Genomic DNA, 14,301 nt, shown 5'->3' on the forward strand with positions numbered 1-14,301 from the left:
AGAAAGAAAGAAAGAAAGAAAGAAAGAAAGAAAGAAAGAAAGAAAGAGAATAGAGAGTTGGGAGTTGGAATTTCTTAGTGAGGAAACACAAGGAGACCAATGTCACAGAGTACATTGAGAGGAGTAAGGTAGAAGAAGACAAGAAAGATAGGAAGGAGCCAGGTTATTTAAAACCAAATAGAATGGGACAGATAGGTGGCACAGTGAATAGAGCACCAACCCTGGAGTCAGGAGGACCTGAGTTCAAATCCGGCCTCAGACACTTAACACTTACTACCTACGTGACCTTGGACAAGTCACTTAACCCCAATTGCCCTTCTTAAAAAAAACAAACAGAAGACTTCATATGTGATCTTAGAACTAATAGGGAGCCACGGAATTTATTGAATTGGGGGAGGACAGGGACATGGTCAGACCGCACTTTGAGACAATCAATCCTCCAGTTGAGTGGAGGATAAACCACAGGGAGAGGAGACTTGAGGCAAGGAGACCAACCAGCAGGCTATTACAGTAGCCCAAGCATGAGGGAAGGAGGACCTATACAATGGTGGTGGTAGTGCTGTTCCTCACTCAAGACATTCTGTTTCCCAACTCTGTAAGGAAATTAAGAAGATGGGAGCACTTAGGGGCATTCAGTTTTGGACATGGTGGGATTAAGATATCTATGCTATATCCAGAGATGTTCAACAGGCATTCAATTCAACAAATATTCTCCATTAATAACAAATTTTCAACCTCCTTTCTATTTCACTATCAATTAACCAATCAATAAACACTTATTACTTGCATGAATTTTTGTTCTGGAAAGTGTTGGAATCTTGGAGTGAATTCCAGTGCCCTCTTTTATGGGGAAGTAGTGCCTCCTTGTGGATATTTAGGAAACTGATGCTTAAAAACATTAAAATCATGCTTTATTTTTGCAACCATAGGCAATAATAAATAGTATTTCTTTTTTTTCTACTTTATTTCATACCAGATGAAGGATTTTTCACTAATATTAATATACACTATAATATTACATATTTAAAGGTGGTAGAATTTTTTGGTGCCAAGTTAATGAGATTTGGGGCTTTATTCAATCATGTAAATATAATAAACTATTATATACAGATTGGTGAATACAATATTAGGAGAAAACTGATTAGTAGCTATTCCTTTAATATTTCCTAGGAATATAAATTTCAAAGTTATCACTGAGATTGATAAATTTATGACTGTATTATGGTCCCAAATTTCATTTCTAAGTTGGTTGCTTGGAATTAGGAACATAGGAACCAATCAACAAATGGTGATTAGATTCCCATGATAGCCCATAAGAACCTGTTTAATATACAATGTAGCTAACATGGTATGCATTTTCAGTAAATGAATACTACTATTACAATAATAATATTTAAAATCATAGAATCAGGAAAAAGAGAGGTAAGGAAGACTTAGAATTATTTGGTTGGTTGGTAACTTGTCCTAATTCTCAAAGAGGACGAAAATGACATCATTATTCTGGAGTCAAGTGTGTCTGATTGGCTGATCAGACCAGCATGAGCTCCAGATGCCCTACCATAAGTCGTATACAAATCATCCATATGAACATTGGGTGAAGAATGGTATGGGTGATCTCTTTTGATTTGACCAAGACAGAGTTACAGAAAGACATTGGTCTCACTTTCTCTTCCAGCATCATCACACTCCATTGGCAAGACAAAGTCAAGATGACTGTTGATGTCTCAGGATGCAGTGGATGACCTCAATTTCAAGCACTCCACAAAGCCTGCTTCATGGCCTTTGGAACAATTTGTCTTATCCACCTATTCACCTTAGGATTATTTGCACAGGGAAGGGATGGGGTAGAGAAAGAAATAGTGGGACTTATACATACAGAGATAGTCCATTTCCTATTTTTTTAGTCTCCTTCTATTTAAATATCTAGCTAATCTCCTAGATAACCCTCTGGGTAGCTAGTTAGGTGAATAATCAAAATCAGAGAGTCCTTGCCCAAGTCTTTCTGTCTCTGACCTAGTGCATCCACTAGAAGGAGCAGTTACCCATTTACCTTCTGATCTTGCTCTCTCTCCTGCCCCCTCCACTGGAGAAATGAGGAGATGAACAGGGAAGAGTTAAGAAAAGGGTGTCTCACAGATAATTGCAGGTTTGATATGCATATAGTGGAAAATGTTCACATCACTGAGAACATGACATCAACATTTATGGTTCTAGAAGAAATCCTACACACAAAATCATCTGCATGAAGCATGTTTCTGAAACAAGCCCCTGATTCTCTAAGCATCCACCAAAAGACATTAATTCTTGAATATACAAGGATGAGGGTCAGTTTTCTTTCTTCTAATCTGACAGGGACTGCTGATAGTATGGGTAGTATGGCCTTTCAGGCAGAGGTGGCATCATTTTTTACTTCCAAACCTTGACTATTTTACCAACTTTTTCAACATTGGAATTAAAAAGTAAAAGGAAGAGGCAAAAACATTGAAAACAAGTGAGGATGTAACTTTGAAATCACGGGGATTTTTTTCTCCGGAATATGAGTAACTAGGTCACAAATAAAAATTTGAGACTCATAAGGAAATATTTCATATATTCAAACAAACATAAAGAATCAGAATTTTGGGGCAGCCAGGTAGCACAGCGAGGAAGAGCACTGGCTCCAGTGTCGGGATGACCTGGAGATCGAATCTGGGTTCAGACACGTAGCACCCACCCAGAAACACCTGGCCGTGTAACCTTGAGCAAGTTACTTAACCCCGATTGCTTTAAAAAAAAAAAAAGAATCAGAATTTCATTCTTTTGTGCTTATAATTGCAACCAGTTGGGGGAAGATTCATATGTGATGAGAATTTTATATGTTTCTGGCTTCTTTGGTTCATTTTATGTTTGCAACACCTGGCCATCCCTTAACCTAAACCCAGGATGTGGGGTTTCTTTAGGAAAGACTAGTACCGATGGTGTGAGGGCTTCTGCGCACTTTTCAGGTCTGCTTTCTTCCTTTGCTGTCGACCTGATTCACCCAACTCTTATCTGTGGCTCCAAGAAGCTGTAGCACGCACAGTGGCCACATCTCAGTGAACAATTTTGGCAATGGGCAAAATGTGTCCTAAATTGGGAGAAGGACACTACTCCAGGGTAAGAACACAAGAGACTCCTAGACCTCAATACACAACTACTTCTGTGGAATCTGTCACCAAAGATGGGGGGGGGAGGCAGAATTAGGACAGGGTGGGGAAGGAGATCACCCCATCTTGCCATATAATTTTGTTAAGTCATGTATGACTCTTCATGACCACATTTGGGGTTTTCTTAGCAGAGACACTGGAGTAGTTTGCCATTTCCTTCTCTAGCAGCCAGAACATATACAAAGCAAATAAATACAGAGTAATCTTTTAGTGGAGGAGGAAGGATACTAACTGGGAAGGTCTAAGTATCAGCCTTTTTCCATTAAGTATATGGCAAGGATAGAGTCGAACAAGCACTGTGACCATCTAGGCATTAATATCCACTCGGGGCAAAGCTGACAAAAGGTCACGCGCAGGACTTCCTGAAATTGATTGTAAAATAAGAAACAGCATGGCACAGTGGGCTCAGAAAGTCCTGGGTTTGGGTCTTCCCTCTGACATATATTGCCTGTTTAATCCTTGGGCAAGTCAGTCCATCAATGAAGTACCTACTGTGCTAGGCACCAGGAGAGGCACTTGGGATATAAAGAAAGGTAAAAGATAGTCGTGCTCGGTCTAGCGGGAGAGACAGCATGCAAACAAGCGTGTTCCAAGCTGTAGACGGCATAAAGGGGAGACCATCTCTAGAGGGAAGGCGCTAGAACTAAGAGGCATCGGGAAGAACGAATGGTTTACGGCGGGATTTTAGCTGGGACTGGACAGAAGCCAGGGAAGCCAAGAGGCAGATGAGGAGAGAGCACATGCCAGGTATGGAGGCCTGCATTTGAGAAATGGGAATGTCTTGTTCAAGGAACAGGAAAGAGGCTGGATCCGAGAGTACGTGTCCGGGAATAAGGTGTAATAAGCTTGGAAAGGTCGGGGTGGGGCATGACATGAAAGGCTTCGAAGGCTAACCAAAGGAGTTTTATATTTCCAGAGGCGATAGGGAGCTGCTGGAGTTTCTTAAATGGGAGATGGAGTAACATGGTCAGACCTACATTTTAGGAAAATCGCTTTAACAGTTTAGGACCCCAAGCAATTCTTTAAGAATAATTACAATCTCCGTTGGGAGATGGAATTTCCACACTGGGAAATGTCAATAAAAACATACATGGGGGGGGGGGGGCGGCTAGGTGGTGCAGTGAGTAAAGCACCGACCTCAGAGTCGGGAGGACCTAGTTTTGGATCCGGCCTCAGACACTTAACACACACACACACACACACACACACACCTAGCCATGTAACCTTGGGCTAGTTACTTAACCCCAATTGCCCTCCAAAAAGGCAAAAAAAAAAAAAAAACATATATCTGAGACAAAAAAGATATGAAATTGAAATATTCAGTGATGGATTTCTGGGATGAAATGTTAGAATAGACTCAAAGGGCCAAATTTTGTCTAAGGGAATCTTCCTAACAGATTACTTGCAAGGGAAGTGGAGAGGTAGCAAGTGCAATCCTGGACTGCATGAAGACAAGCCCAATATTCAAATAAAGGGTATCTGCATGGACATACATACTTATGCATGCTTTGCCTTGTATAAGCAATGTAAGATGGTTGGTGACAAATGTTGCAGAGACGTCAGGTGGGTGAGGCCAAGAGGAGGCTTTTCAATTTGGTAATTAAGAGGTAATTGATACCTTGGAGAGTACAGTTTCAATTGAATGAGGAGTTTAGATTCTAGATTGGATAGGGTTTAGGTGAAAGTGAGAGAAAGTAAAAGCAGTTACATATGAGATTTCCAAGGAGTTTCACTGAGACATAGAGGAGAAATATGGCACAATAGCTGAGGGAGACGTTAAGGTCAAATAAGGTCTTTTTTAAGGGTTGGGTAGAGTGGGGTTGGCCTTGCCAAGAGAAAGGGCAATTTCTTTAGATGAGACTAGACTAAAGGAGGAGATAGAAAAGAACGATGTCCAGGGGTGGGGGCTGGGAGGGGGGTGGCAGTGTATAATGAGGGGAAAAAGAAAAGAAGAACGTTTTGGTGACTCGCCTCATTTTTTTGTGAAGTCTAGAGTTCCTCAGATGAGACGGTGGAAGAGGCAATGCTATGAGAGAAGATAATGCTTGGAACAGCCAATGTGGTGAACAGAATAGAGAAGGGATTATTGAAGTCTAGGATCACCTTGATCCAGCGAGGACTCAGTTGAGATCAGATAATACCAATTTGTTTTGGATCCAATCAGTATGGTTTTATAACTTCTTCCAGCTCCATTCAGCAACACATGAGTAGGAATAAAAGAAGTGGATGGTGGGAGCCATCCAGGTCTAGAGTTTGGCAAGATATGATTGGCAAAAGAAGGGGCAAGGGATTTGAAGGTGTAAGCTAGAGAGGAGTTCAGCTACTTCACCAAGAGGTCAGAATTTGGAAGTGGGGAGAGAATAATTATTGTAAGGGTGATGGTCTGGGAAAGTACTGAGGGGAAGAGGGATTGGAGGTCATGGGAAGAATGAAGAGTAAACTTGGGAGCAGTAAAGAATAAAAAGAGAAAAAAAAGAAAAAAAAATTTAAAAATTATATTTAAAAAACTTTAAATTTAAATTTTTTTTAAATTTTAAAAAGAATAAAAAGAGACAGGATGGTTAAATATAGGATAATGGAAACTTTGGAGTTCTTGAAGATGAAAATGGAACACCTAGGAATGGTGGCAAGATCAAGTGCATAGCCATCTTTGTATCTAGCTGAGGAGTAATGGAAGGATACTTTGTGGGAGTTGAGTAGATGAAGAAATCAGGAAGTAGAGTTAGATCAGCTGGTATATTGATGTTCCCTAGTATGTGGGCAGGAGTTGGGTTGGACAGGGCAAGGTACTAAACTCATTGAGAAAGGAAAGACAATATTCTAAGGGTTGGTAACTAGAAGTTACCAGGATGCAGACTGGGTGATAATATTGGATTATATGAACCTCAAAGGAGAAGGGGTGGCTGAGTGATGGTGGTAGAATCTGGAAGAGGAAATGGGGAGCAAGGAGTATTCTGATTGCTCATTGGAACCAGTGAAGAGGGAGTATGAGAGAAAGTATGGCTACTAGCAACAGTGGCCAGGGAAGCAGTGCCATTTGGAGAAAGTTGGATATCAGTAAGTGCCAAAAGATAGAAAGAGTAAGAGTTGTTGTAAGTAAGGTTGAATATAAATATAACACAATATCATAAATAAAAATATAATAGCAATATAAGATAAATAATGTAAAATACTAAAGTTTGTTTCTTATGGAGCTGATATTTCAGAGGATCCAGGAAAAGAGGTGTGTGGATCAAGAAGAGGAAAGACTGGGGTAGAGTTGAGGGAAGGAAGGAGCAGAACTGAGGTTGGGGAGGGAGATCTGTCCTTCAGCAGCTGGGTCTTGAGCATCACTGGCATGGGGAGGCTGAGAGAGGGTGGGAGAAAAACAGAAGCATTTCCTAGAGAGCTCTTAACCTAGCTAGCCCCTTTCTTTTGAAGCCCTCTCTGAAACTATAAGGTTTGTGGATTGGCTCACGTGTTACTAATCTCTAACATCTTCACTTTCAGTTGCAATGTGTCACGGATCTTGCCTTTCTCCTTCTGATGTCATGACATAACACAAGTTACACAGTGGGCAGTTGGAACCACTTTTCTTTTGTTGTCCTTATGGCATCCACAAAACTGGAAGTATGTGATCTAAATCAACTTAATTTCATTGTCATCTAATATTGCAGAGGCCATATGCTTGGGAGAGGAAATGGCACTAGATTTGGAGTCAGAAAGACCAGTTTCAAATAACACTTACTAGCTATGTGAGCTTGGACAAGTGGCTTCTAGTGTCTGAGCCTTGGTTTTCTCATCCATAAAATGGGGATAAGCACTTTGGGTACCTACTTCACAGAGTCATCATGAGGACTAAATGAGAACATATATGTGAAGGCAGGTACTCCATAAACTATATAACAACTTACCTTTCTCTACCACTTTAAGGCTTAAAAAGCTCTTTATCCACAACCCTAAATACCCATGGTAATTGACCCTACTTTGAAAGAGTTATGGTTTCATGTGCAAGATTATAACTAGGATGAGAGACTAGAGTTTGCCCCAGAGCACCAAACTGAAAAGACGTAGATAAGATCCGTATTTTGGGTCCTTTAGCATTATGGAAACAACAGAGATCCACACCTAGTTAGCAAGAATCAATTAGAAGTTAAAACAGGTTAGCTGTGTAACCTTGGGCAAGTCATTTAACCCCAACTGCCTTGCCTTCCCCCCTCCAAAAAAGAAGTTAAAACAGGAGACAGGGAAAAGAGTGCTTTAGCTACCTACTTCACAGGATCATCACACAATCTTACACTAAAACAAGATTGTTCTGACAAAAATCACATGAATAATAAAGTGTATATGGATACAAGGGGAATTCAATAAATTAATTGATAAAAACACTTAGCAGGTAATCGACTTTTAGTAGCTGCTAGTAAAAGATGTTTGTAAGCAACAGCAGCAAAGAAAGCTCTTTACAAAAAACAGGAAGTTACAGGAGTTTGTTTTTTCCTCATTAGTAGTGAGGAAAGGGGGTAATGTTGTTCAACAAACATGGCCACAAGAAAAAGATCCTTCAGCCCAAGTTCACCCCCATATCACAACAGCAACATAACTGATTCATAGAACTTAGGATACATTCATGTATTTTAAGAAATGCCACTGCTTGAATTCTTACTAAGGAGTATGATTTCAATTTTTCCAACGAAACCAAATTTTCCTTCCCTCTCTTCCTTGTCTCATTACCTTAGAGAACAGGAAGACCGTTGGCAGCCACAATACCAAGATAATTATCTTCAACTGCAGAAAAAGAGGAAAAAAGTCACCACATGTCTTAACACTTCTACTTTTAAGAAATGCTCAGAGCCGCATGCGTCAGGCCATTCCCACGCCCTCCCCCTCGCCTCGCGCCTCTGCCCCCACAGTGGGAGGGGGAGGACAGGTGGGAGAGGAGGGGGAAGAGAGGAAGGGACTGGGACGTCCTGCAAAAAGCGGCCTGGGTAGTGGGTGGGAGCGCTTGGTGGTGTCCCCGCCAGCCACCCCCGCCACCTCCCCCTTCAGCTTCACGGGGCGGGCGTGCAGCGCGTGCATGCCGTCCTGCTTCTCGCCTTCCCGGAGAGCGCCGTCGCCTGTTAGCTTCCTCCCTCGTCCTTGCTCACCCGTTCCCTCCTTCGGAGCTCCTCCTCCCCCAGTTGCATGCAACATGCAGGCCTCCTCTCCGCATCCGCATGCCCCGAGAATAGCTCCCCGCGGCGCCCTTTTGGTTCCCTCCATTACATGCCTAGAGCTGGCTCCCCGCCCCCCGCTTCCCCGCCACCACGCGGCCTCCCTGCTCGGTGTCGGGGCCGCTCGTAGCCTGCGCCGGAGCCCCGGGCCGGCCTGGCCTCTGCTGGCCTCTGCCCAGCCCGGGCTCCCAGGCGCTGCTGCCAGGAGATGCTGGGCCCCAGATACCCCAACACTCCTGGAACTAACCCTCCTTCGCCACTCACTGCCCCGATCCTCTTTCTCCCCACGAGTTTCTCTGTTAACTGAGGAAAGTTGTTTTTTTTTCCCAGACCCCCTCCCCTTTCGGAACAGCATTATGCTGAGGTCTAGAAGGAAAATCGGTATTATGGGGGGGTGGGGGGGGGGGAGGGGGAGGTCAGAAGTGTTACAGAATCAATATTAAGGGAGCTCATGAACACGGAAAATAACTTTAGAAAAATCTTAATATGCTAGAATTTCTGTGACTGTCACATTTGATGCAAAATTTGAATTATTTGACCGGAATGTCATTGACATAAAATACTGTACAACCAGTGACGCACAGCACTGATGTCCATACACTTAAGGTTCCAGATCTGAGTTTCTCCGCATTAAGATGCTCGACCTAATTTACTTAGCCAGATTCTTGCTTGACAATCTACTTGACTATGTAGATCTACCAGTTTTGTGGGTAAACTAGGAGGGGGAAAATGCATATGACCATTTCTAGACCTTTTTTTCCTCATTAAAGAAAAGCAAATTGCAAAAAAAAAAAAAATGCTCAGGTCTGGAATTTTATAAAAGGGGGATGTGTTGTGTGTTGGGTTTTTTTTTTTTTTTTTAGAGTAGATAGGATAGCCTGTAATTAGAAGAAAAACAAGTTAACTGGAAAATAGTTTCTTTACTTATTCCCTCGAGGTAGCTTTGTGCCCTCCAATGCAAACCTCAACCTTTCTGGAGGGTTAGGAATTTAGTGCCAAATTACACCAAGATTGTTGTGATGGTTCCTCCTATCAGTGAATCTTCTATCACTTTGAAAGATCAGAAGAAAAGGTATTTTTCTTTTTTTAATTTAATTTAGGCAACTTTCAGTTCCATATTCTTTCCCTCTGCCTCCCTCAGCCATTGAGAAGGCAAGAAAAAAAAATTTTTTTAAACCCTTATTAATGTGTGTTAAACAAACAAACAAACTTCTACATTAGTCATTTCAGCTGACATGTTTTGGTTTTTTTTAAACTCAGAAAAGGCTGACCACCAACACAAGAACCTTACATATCTTGTCTACTTGGATCAGAAGTAGAGCAACCAATCTTCCCTAAAGCGTTATTTAGTGAGTGAATGACGTGTGTGTATGTGTGTGTGTGTGTTGTGAAGTAAAATATGAGTTTGTGGCACAGGCAGGGCTGTGCCCTGTATCCCAATTAGGACAACACCACTATAAGGAGAACACGCAGCTTCCAGGAGTTCCTACCAAGGAACTAGAAAGAACTGTCATTTCCTCATTTTGAGTCTCAAAAAATTATTTAGCAATGGTTCATTTATCAGCAATAGGAAATAGGTCACAGCCCAAGAAGTGTTAGCACGAATACACTTAAGACGTTATCCAAAAATAGCAACCAAATTGTGGAATCACATCTGTGATTACAAAATTGCTTATTAAATAAGGGGAAGAGATAAATGCATCCATTCAGCTACATTTCTCATCATTTCTTAAACCAGTTGGCTCAGAAGACGTCAAATTCTGTGAAATTTAAAAGGCCTGAAATACAGCACAGGATAAGGGTTTTTCAAGTGGCTAGTCTGCTGGATGTGATTGCTTAACATCATGGGAATCAAATTTCCATTATTTCTTCCAGGTAAGCAAAGAGGGGTAGTAGTAATCACAATCAATGTTTAACTTGGAGGGGAGGGAGTAATGAGTTTGAGAATTCTCTCGGTCTTTGCCATCTCCCCTTGCTTCAGGTACTTTTGGACAGTTCTCTGCTTTAGCTACTTTTCAAGAGGAGAGAAGGGGCAGAGAAGAAAGAGAAAAATTAAATCAGTTTGTGTGGTATGTTTTAGTAACACACACATACACACGCACACATAAAAGTTTGATAGAAGAGTTGCTTGAAGCTGTTGAGTAAAATGTAAGTTTGGATTTTCTAGAGATTAAAACATTCCATGAAAGAGATGCCTGTACTTCCATTATCTTGGAAAGAAACTTGGCTATTAGCAGGTAGATTTCAGAAAAACCTGGAAAGTCTCACATGAATGGCTGCTGAGTGAAGTGAGCAGAACTAGAAGAACATTGTACACAATAACAGCAACATTATACATTGACAGACTTTGTTAGACTTAGCTCTTCTCAGCAATGCAATGATCTAAGCCAATTCCAAAAGACTCATGATGGAAAATGCTATCCACGTCCACAGAAAAAACTATGGAGTCTGAATGTAGATTGAATCATACAGTTTTCTCTCTCTCTTTTTTTCTTTCCTTTGGTTTTTCCCTTTTGTTCTGATTCTTCTTTAACAACGTGACTAATGTGGAAATACGTTTAATATGATTGCAGATATATAACCTATATCAGATCGCATGCTGTCTTGGGGAGAGAAACAAATTTGGAACTCAAAATCTTATAAAAGTAAATGTTGAAAACTATCTTTACATATAATTGGGAAAAATAAAATACTAAGTGGGGGGTAGAAACATTGGGACTGTATTCTAGGGATTTCTGAAATACTGAAGTTAAATGGGAATCAAAGACTTGTAAATTTTACAGCTGGAAAATTGGATCTAGAATAAGAGAAACTGGATTCAGAGTCTACCTTTTCTAATTAATACCTATCCAGCCTCAGTTGGCAGATCACTCTACATCTCCGAAACTCAGTTTCCTCATCTATAAAATTAGGTGCATGGATCCCGACTCTAAATCCTATTATCTTCTGAAACAAATTTTTAAAACACAATTTTTGAGCTTCAAGTGACCACAGAGATAATCTAGCCCAACTCCCTCATTTTACAGAGAAGGAGATTGAAACTCAGAGAGTTAACATGACCAAGGGACCACAGAGTAAGTGGCAGAGCCAGAATTTGAACTCAGGTTTCCTTCATTTCTTGGCCAACCCTTCAGTGGTGCAGTGTTAGCTGCACTTTCATTCATATTTCCTAACTCGTTTGTCATGGTGGGGTAGTCAAAGTAATCTTTGCTCCCCACTGCTATTTTCCTACTCTCCCACATTATGTCATCATTCAGCAATTTCTTCTCTTTTGAGGTTCATACAATACAAATTTATCACTCAGTTCATTCTCTGTTATTTATCTACTGACCCTTAAATACTTGACTCACAGTATTTCTATCTACGCAAATTCCCACCCTAAAGGACTTCAAACTACATGTTGTTATTCTTGACTTCTGAGTTCCTTATTCAATTCATTTCCCATGATTTTCCTCCTCTGCTCCACCTCAGCTGAACATAACAATGGTCATACCCTTGGTTGGGCCATCACCAATACATGTTCTGCTTCCAGTTTCAAGGACTCCAAACCTCCTTTGGCCAATCAGACTTTTATGCTTATTTCAGCTAACCCTACTCTTCATCCTCACCATGTCATCCTATCCATCCACCTCATGTCACTCCTGCTTTCCATATACTCTCCTCCCTTCCCAATATCAACTTCCTGCTGAACCAGTTCAACTCCACACTATTCCTGTTCCCTTTTCTTATTGCAGATCACACGTTACCAAATCCCAACCCTGGATTATTCCCATATGACTTCATTCCCATCTACATAAAAAAGATGACTATAGTAATAAAAAAATAACTCACATTCATATAGCATTTTAAAGTTTGCAAAGTGCTTTACAAATATTTTATTCTCACTATCACAGGAGGCTTTGAGTTTTGTTTTGTTTTGGTGTTATTATCATCTCTACTTTAAATATAAGGAAACTGAGTCTGGGAGAGGAGAAGTGAGTTGCCCAGGGTCACACAGCTAGTAATTGTACTGAATTTGAACTCGTCTTCCTGACTCCAGGTCTAGTGCTCTTTTCATTGTACCATCTTACTGTCTCACATATTTCAACTAAAAGAATGAGGCCATTCACTGAGAGCTCCCTTTTCTCTCTTCATCGTCTCATATCTCCTGAACAAACCACACAGAGGTTAATGGGTCAAATTGTGATTCCACCACTTTGGTACAAGCGCCCCTGATCCAAACAGCCCTGTGACTGGAGGTGCATGATGCAAGCAAAAGAATAATGGATTTGTGCTTAGAGGTCCTTGATTAAATCTTGGCCTGCTACGTACTAGCCATGTGGCCTTAGGAAAGTTCTTTCCCCTCTTGGGCCTCAGTTTCTTCCTCTGTAAGATGAGGGAAGACTGTGCCTAGAGGATCTCTTGGTGATCCCTTCCAGCTCTAGATGCCATCCATGGTCAGCCTCCATCCCTGGAGCTAATGGGAGAGAGGGAAAGGAGCCCTTGACAAAGTGAGAGGAAACTGCTCTCAAATTCTGGCTCTTCCAGCAGCCGCTGTGACTGGGCCAATCACTACCTCTCTGAGCTGCGCTTTCCTCACATGTAAGATGGGGACAAAAATGCCAGGCGTGTGTACTCTGTGTCCTCGTGTCAAGGAAAATGTGTCATCAAACACCCTCGAAACCAGAAAGTTTAGACTGTTGTTTGTGCAGCCCTCGCCTTCCCAGGTCATTGGCCTTCGCCACATTGTGGTTTCTTGACTTCTCCCTTCCCTCTATCCCCTGACCTCCATAGCATGTGGGTTCTATTCTCAGTTTTGTGTGGTAGATGAGAACCGATCCAGGAATTGGAGTCAGAGGCTCCAGGTTCAAAGTCCACTCTGGGTCTCCGCTTTTCAGTGTTTATCTGGAGGACTATGTGACCCCAATGACCCCTCCATCTCAGACATTATGAGGTAAATAGGTAGCTCAATGGGTAAAGCATTAAACCCAAACTCAGGTTAAGACCTGAGCTCAAGTTCAGAATAATCATCTTCTCCATCTATAAAATGGTGATGATAATAACCCTGCCTCCCGGGGTGGTTTTGTGAGGATCAAGTGAAATAATATTTGTAAAATAATTTGCCAACCTCAAAGTCCTACAGAAATGCTGACTATGATCATTGTGATCTCTCTGGGGCCAGGGCCAGGAGGGAGAGCCAATGAGGTGGGCACAAGCGACTGGAAGGTCAGGACAATTTCTCCCTTAGATTCATAGACTGCTACATCTTACAAATGGGAAAAGTCCTTTATATGCATTATTCATTTTATCCTCTCAACAGCATGAATGAGACAGAACAGGTAGTATTATCTCCATCTTGCAGAGATGGAAACTGAAGCCCAGAAGGGATAAATGATTTGCTACCTGCATCAAATGGAATTGTTTTCTCTCTTCCTTCCTTCCTTTATTTTTCTATCCTTCTTTCTTTCTTTTTCTTCCTCCCCCCCCCTTTCTTTCTTGAAGTCCAAAGAGGGTAAATAACTGGCATTTGCCATCAGCTGGGATAGATTTCTTCCTTCCTTTCTTGTTTGTTTGTTTGTTTTTGCTTTTTGGAGGGCAATTGGCATTAATTGACTTGCCCAAGGTCACACGGCTAGGTTTTGTGTTAAGTGTCTGAGGTCGGGTTTGAACTCAGGTCTTCCTGACTCCAGAGCTGGTGCTCTATTCACTATGCCACCTAGCCACCCCTTTCCTTCCTTTCTTTATTTCTCTTTCCTTCTTTTCTTTCTTTCTTTCTCTTTCTTTCTCTCCCTCTTTCTTTCTTTCTTCTGAAGCCTAGAGAGGTTAAATGATTTGTTGTTGGCATCAGTTGGAATAAATAATGTTCTTCCTTCCTCCCTCCCTTCCTTGCTCCCTGCTCTTTCTTTCTTTCTTTCTTTCTTTCTTTCTTTCTTTCTTTCTTTCTTTCT

General features: G+C 41.4%; 1 protein-coding gene and 1 long non-coding RNA gene across 2 annotated transcripts in view; one reads left to right on the forward strand and one right to left on the reverse strand.

Moving 5' to 3' along the window:
• LOC138157532 (adhesion G protein-coupled receptor E3-like) overlaps nucleotides 1-14,301 on the forward strand; it is a 246,002-nt gene that overhangs the window by 147,709 nt on the left and 83,992 nt on the right. The window lies entirely within an intron of this gene.
• LOC138157380 (uncharacterized) lies at nucleotides 367-8,475 on the reverse strand. The gene is made up of 3 exons (XR_011167378.1): nucleotides 8,309-8,475; nucleotides 7,896-7,949; nucleotides 367-593 (listed from the first exon to the last, which is right to left on the reverse strand). It is a non-coding gene; the product is annotated as an uncharacterized lncRNA (long non-coding RNA).

The sequence above is a fragment of the Petaurus breviceps genome, unplaced genomic scaffold (assembly GCF_028583685.1).
Source record: "Petaurus breviceps papuanus isolate PSGF00001 unplaced genomic scaffold, PetGlider_PUasm1.0 172, whole genome shotgun sequence".
NCBI classification, from domain to species: Eukaryota; Metazoa; Chordata; class Mammalia; order Diprotodontia; family Petauridae; genus Petaurus; species Petaurus breviceps.